This window comes from Aphelocoma coerulescens, chromosome 21 (assembly GCF_041296385.1).
Source record: "Aphelocoma coerulescens isolate FSJ_1873_10779 chromosome 21, UR_Acoe_1.0, whole genome shotgun sequence".
NCBI classification, from domain to species: Eukaryota; Metazoa; Chordata; class Aves; order Passeriformes; family Corvidae; genus Aphelocoma; species Aphelocoma coerulescens.
In genome coordinates this window covers 4815659-4821658 of record NC_091034.1, presented here as the reverse complement: position 1 = coordinate 4821658, position 6000 = coordinate 4815659, and positions in this window count along the sequence as shown.

The window sequence follows — 6000 nt, the reverse complement described above, 5'->3', positions numbered from 1 at the left end:
GATGTCACTGCTTGTTTACAAAGAGCACATGCAGTTAGTGAGGGTGCTTTATTCAGCAGTGTAAGAAACTGAGATTTGTACTCATTAGTATTTGTTCTTTTTTCATTTAAGCTTATTGATGACTCTGATGTAACTGTATAAATTGTAGAAGCTAGAGAAGCATTAACCCAGGTCTGCTGTCCAAATACACACAAATTCCCAGCTGCATAGATGACAGCAGGTTCTTTTTCTTAATTGAACATGCTAATTCCTTTTAATTCCACCTCAGATTTAAGAGGCCTGTGTTGTTGAGAAGGTAACACTCTGGGCTTACTGGAGCTGGTGAGTAAAACAGCACAGCTTGCCCCGCATCCTGGTCTTGTCAGCTTCCAAGTATTTAGCTTTAAAATAAGTCAATGTGTTTTTATGTTAGAATTCAGCAAATACTAAGATGTTTTCTGTCAGGTGGCTTTTATGAAAGCTGTTTGCAATTTTGAGTTAAATTTTTAGTAATTAGAAGTTAAATGTGTCTTGATTTTGGTATGGAGAAGAAAAAAAGAGTGTTCTTGGGAGTTCTTTTCTTTCTGCTTTTTTCATGAGAGCTTCTTGCACAGGATTACCTCACATAAACTTGCCTGTTGGGACTGTTGTGGGATTGCTGCAGTTTTAGTCTTTTTTTTGTCTTGATGATCCATGCAGACTTATTCAGTGTCAGAAAACCAGGAAGGATGTCAAACCTTTGCTTTTGTGCTTTGTGTAGAGAGAGAAAGTTTTATTAAATTGACATTTTAACAGCTATAAATCTTTATGCCTGTCCATTGAGATCTACTGTCTTTAGAGACTGAAACAAATACCAGCTTGGAGAGTGCTGCATTAGCAAGAGGCAAACATCTATTCTAGGTGGCATTCTTTGTTTTAGAGATGTTAACTCCCTTATGCTCAACTCTTGGACCAGTTCTGTCTTTATTAAAAAAAACTCCAAACAACAAAGGTCATACCAAACTGTCTTCACCTTTTCAGACCTTACCAGTGATACATTCAACTGAATGTTGACCGAATCCATTTTAGTCTGCATTTAAATACAATGGGTGATCCTACCTTATGTTTCTTGGTACTATTTATGCCTTGCCTTCCTAGGCACTGCCAGATGTCTCTAGACTGCGTTTAGTGCTTATATTAAGTAAGTTAAAAACTTTCAAAAGGTTGTTTTGTCAATTTCTGCAGGGAAAGATCTGTAAGAGACAATTTGGTGGATGTTTATCCTTGACAAATACACAGATATTTTGAGTAGGTTTGCTGTTAATCTACAGTGCCTACTGCTTGAAGGACCAGCTTTCAGAAACATCTCTCAAGATGGTAGGTTTTGAAGTTTGCATTTTTCTGTCTAAGCTAGTGAAGACTGCATAAATGGACAAGTGCTGCTTGTAATTCCGTGGATTTCATGAGGAATTGGAAATCTGTGGACACAAAGCACCTAGAGGAAGCGTAAGGCAAGACTGCTTAGACACTCAGATTGTCTTCAGGTGAAGGTCAGCTGGGTAAGTATCCAAGGCAGAATGCACCTATTTTATTGGATAGGTGTATGTAAACACAGAGGAGCACAGACCAGGCAGGAGCTCTGGTTGATTGGGGCACATGAATGAGTCACTGGCAGGATCTAGCAGGGATGTAGCCAGCATCACAGATGCACTTGTGTTACGTGCCCAGTTTGGGAAACATTGGCTTGTCATGGAAGAACATGAGGAGGAGGGTAACACAAACCTGTAGGAGATGCCAAGTTTTTTTGTTCATGACTCACCAAGGCAGTAGCAAACTGTACTTGCTGCTACCTGACTAATGCAGAGGTTATTCCAGAGCATTCAAAGAATATTGGAGGTTACTAGTTCAAAGTTTTTATGCATTACATCATTTTGTTGCAATGACTGACTCATTTGGTCAGTTTAGTTGGTAAGTAGGCAGTGGTAAGAGGGAAGTGTTGGAGAGGGAAGTCTTAACAGAGTATATCTGCCTTGGCTCAGCTGACAGTAGAGTTTGCTCTCTGTCCTAATTGCTTCTTGATAAGATTTATCACCTTTCCCAGAGGCAGAATGAGGACAGCAGTACCTGCAGGCAGTCTATGAGTCTCAAAGAGAAAACAAGTTGGGGGGTGTGTTTGGGGTGTGGTATTTATTTTGTAGGTTAAAAAAAAATCCATTATTTCCTGAAATACCATGGCTTTGTGCATGGGAAGCAGTATTTCTTACCTGTAAAGCAGAATGCTGTTGGCTGCATGGAAAGGTAAAAGACTAACCTAGAAGAATTAGTCTTTAGGTGTAATACACACGTTCTGAGGCACATTTGTCCCTAAAAATCTCAATTTTTTGAGAGCAAAATAAGCATAGCATTGTCCAACAAAGACAGTTAACAGCAATTGTAATGTCTTGTTTTCCCCTAGCTTTTTGTGAGTCTGTCAATCAGTAGCACCAGGAACAGAATGTTGCCTGTAGTATTAAGGAACACTTGCATCATCAGGGAGACAATAACCTGGATATATATTTCCTAAGAGATAGGATTCTCGTACCAGAAGGCATGCCTGAGAAAGTAGGAGAATGATACTCTGTTGTATTCCTCCAAATAGTTACAGATATACTCGCTTTCTTGTATATTCTAATTATCTACCATCTAAATACTCAGAATGATGAAACTGTATGTTTACAGATTTTCAGTAAGACTTTTAAAAAAATATAAGTATATAATGCTATAATGCAGAATGTTGGTTTGAGTTTGTCCTGCATCCCCACATAGGTGACAGCAGGCTGTAAACGTAAACAAAACCTTCTTTGAAGGGTTTTAATTTATTTATTTAATTTTAAGCTTGCCCGTGATGATACTACCAGTGTTTGAGTTGTGGCAGATCTCAAAGGATTCAAGACTCAGGACAGATAGATATCTCTCTTCCCTACTCCATGTGTTAAATCAAGAGGAATACTCCCTATTCTGAAGCAAAAAACCCCTGCTTTCCTTTTAAGTTTCTTCAGGACATAACTGAATTTGATCTCGACACATATTCCAAATGGAAGATGTGTTTACTGTATTCTTGTGTAAATTACTTTGCATGTTTCTCTAGGTTACAATGTAAAACATCATCTCTCAGCAAAGCAACTGTAGTTTGGAACCTGTTGTATTGGGGGAATAGAATGCAACAGAATATTTCTAACAAGAGTTTATGCTAATGAGCTGGAATACATTAAACTGGCGTGGTCTTTTCAGTCAGTAGTCCTGGACTTTGCAAAACCCACCAAAGTGACCATGACTTTTCATCCTGCTCCTGCCCCCGCACAGTAACTGCCCTGTGTTGTGCAGAACTGCACTTGTTCAGGTGTCCTTGACACACTGCTGTGGGCACACGTTCTCATGTCACTTTTGGTGTTGTCAGGTCATGAGGTTATGGATGCTCTCAGCATCTGCAGCAGAAAGTTTCAATCTGGAAGGGTTTGCAAGTAGAGCATGGTGGGTTTATTACTCGGAGGAATAAGTCAGTGGAGCCTTTATGAAAAGACAGCGTGTTATGGTTTGGCCAAATTTAGAAATATATCCTCTGAGGGAAGGAACAACCACCCCTCCCCCACCAGGTTCGGGAAAAATAAATTTTCCTCGAAGGAAAGTGAAGGAGATAAAACTATTTATTTAACAATCACACGGGAAAAAGAAATAATGCTAAATAATAAAATCTCTTGCTGTGGAGAAAAAACCTGGGAAAATGTTAGAGTCCTCCCTTTGGTTGCCTCGGAGCTGGGGCTTGGGCCAGGGCCAGGCGCTCTGCGCTCGGTGGAAAGTCCTCCCGATGTGCTCTGATATTGAAGCAGTCCAGCAGAAAAGGGAGAAAATACGAAATTCCAGGGAAGGGAAAAAAAAAAATTCAACTCTCAGTCTCTCTCTGGAGAAAAAGAAGCTGAACCACTGGCCAAAAGCTGACTGGAAAGCTTCCACCTGGGTGCCTCCTCCCAGGCTCAGTTTAGAGGCACAGAAAGGCACAAAGTTAATTTCTGGGCATAGGGCAGTGACATGGGATACACATCATAAAGTCACCCCAAGACACAGCGTAGAGAGAAGACCGACAGTCTAGGGTATGTCTACGGGTCACCTGTGTTAGGGAAAAGTCAGGCAAATAGCTTCCTTCAGTAGGAATGTGGTATTAGAACTATTTTAATGTGGATTCGAGGAACTGATTTGGTGTGAATTGATGTTACCAAGATGCTGTTAAGGAGCTGAAAGACCGTGGGCATTTAAGAGGGCTTATCTCTACTTGCCCCAGGACCTCTCATGCCTTTTGTTGTGTGCCCATTAGCCGCAGTAGTCAAAGTCCCGGAACTCCTTGATTTGCAGTTTAGGAGGTGATATAGAAAGCTACTGTTCCCTGCATGATTTTCGCTTTTGTCAGGCACAGGATCTGTTTCTCAGTGTGGAGAGAAATGCTGTTACAGCTGGAGCCCAAGGCTGATTCCTACACATTTATCGGTCTTTTGCACTCTGAAATCACTCGGCACAAGCAAGATTCTCCTGCTGCAGTTTGCCCAATGCCTACCTAGGCCTTCTAGAAAATACCCTCTATAGTAACACAGAAGAGCCAGTTGCTTTTTGCTGAAGGATTTGAACATAGGCAGTGTTTCCTTTTATGACAGGAAAGCCCTCCCAGTTGCGAGAGTTGGGTTAAATTGGCATTTTGGGAGGATGGAATATTGAAGGCTCTGTGGACAGTATTGAACATGAGCTAATTTGCAGAAACATGCACACTGATCCTGCCTTTGTGGCAACAACCTTCATGAAATGTGAGACTGTTAAGACTCCATGTTCACCTAAAGTGAAAATCTGTGTCCTGATCTTACAATGAGCTTTGAGAATATCCTGAACTTTTCACTAAAACCTATGACAAACACTAAGTCCAGTGTTGATTTTCTTATTCCTCTCCTCTTCCTGTGTCAATTGTGTGAATACAAATGCAATAACCCTCATAGTTATGGACACAATCTTTGCTGCCTGGTTTTCTCTTATTCAAGATTGTCAGGAGCTGTGGGGAACAGTAGAGAAGTGTGCTGATTGCTTAGGATGTAAAGATTTCAGTGAGAATAGGGAACAGTGCAGAGAAGCATCCCTGTTTGATGTGCAGCACAGATCAGATGCTGTGTCCAAACTAAGGAGCAGACACTTCAAAATCCTGCTTCTCCAGTCATCCAGGTCAGGTACCTAAAACAGAGCATGCTCTGTCTACCGTGCTGTGTGCATGCTCCTCTTCTGTCTATGGAAATGAAGCAGAGATGAAAAATGAATTGTTAGCACACACCAAACTCTTACTTCAGTGTAGGGTCAAGTCATGGCTGGGGCAAATGTGCACTGAGACTTAGTGTATTATAGATTCTGCTTAAACAGAGTTTAAAATAAGGCTATCTTGCAGAGAGCACAGGAAAGAAAAAAGGGATTAATACTTGTGAAAAAGTTTTTGTGAATGTTTTGTCTTTTGCATATTCTTGCCTTTATTGCCTAGATGTCTGAGCAGGAAAAGAGAATTCACTGTTAACATAATCAGGCATATTGCATAAGTGTGAGTATCAAGGAACAGTTTGTGGCCTTTTCAATTGTTTGTTGTGTCTGTTTTCAACGTGGGAATGCTTGAATTATCTGCTTTCTCCTTAGAGGGACCTTTGAGCTTTTTCTTCCATTAACTAAGAGATTACAAGGCTAGTGAACTGGAGTATAGGTAATTTTCTTTCAGCAAAGGTGATATCAAATCACTGTTAAGCACCCAGTGTGCTTGAGGAGTGAGAGGAAAAACAGAGATTTGATTTGGGTCATTCTCTGAGTTTATCTGAGTCTACTCCTTAACTTAGTTTATCAGAGACATGTTCCCAAAAGCTCAGAATCTAACCAGACACAGTGATGTAGAGGTGGGCATTGTTGTTTCAAGGCTGTGATTTTTGATGAGCAAATATTTCTTGCTTAAAAGGAAGACAAAGCGTAATCTAAACATGAAGCACTTTCTTAACA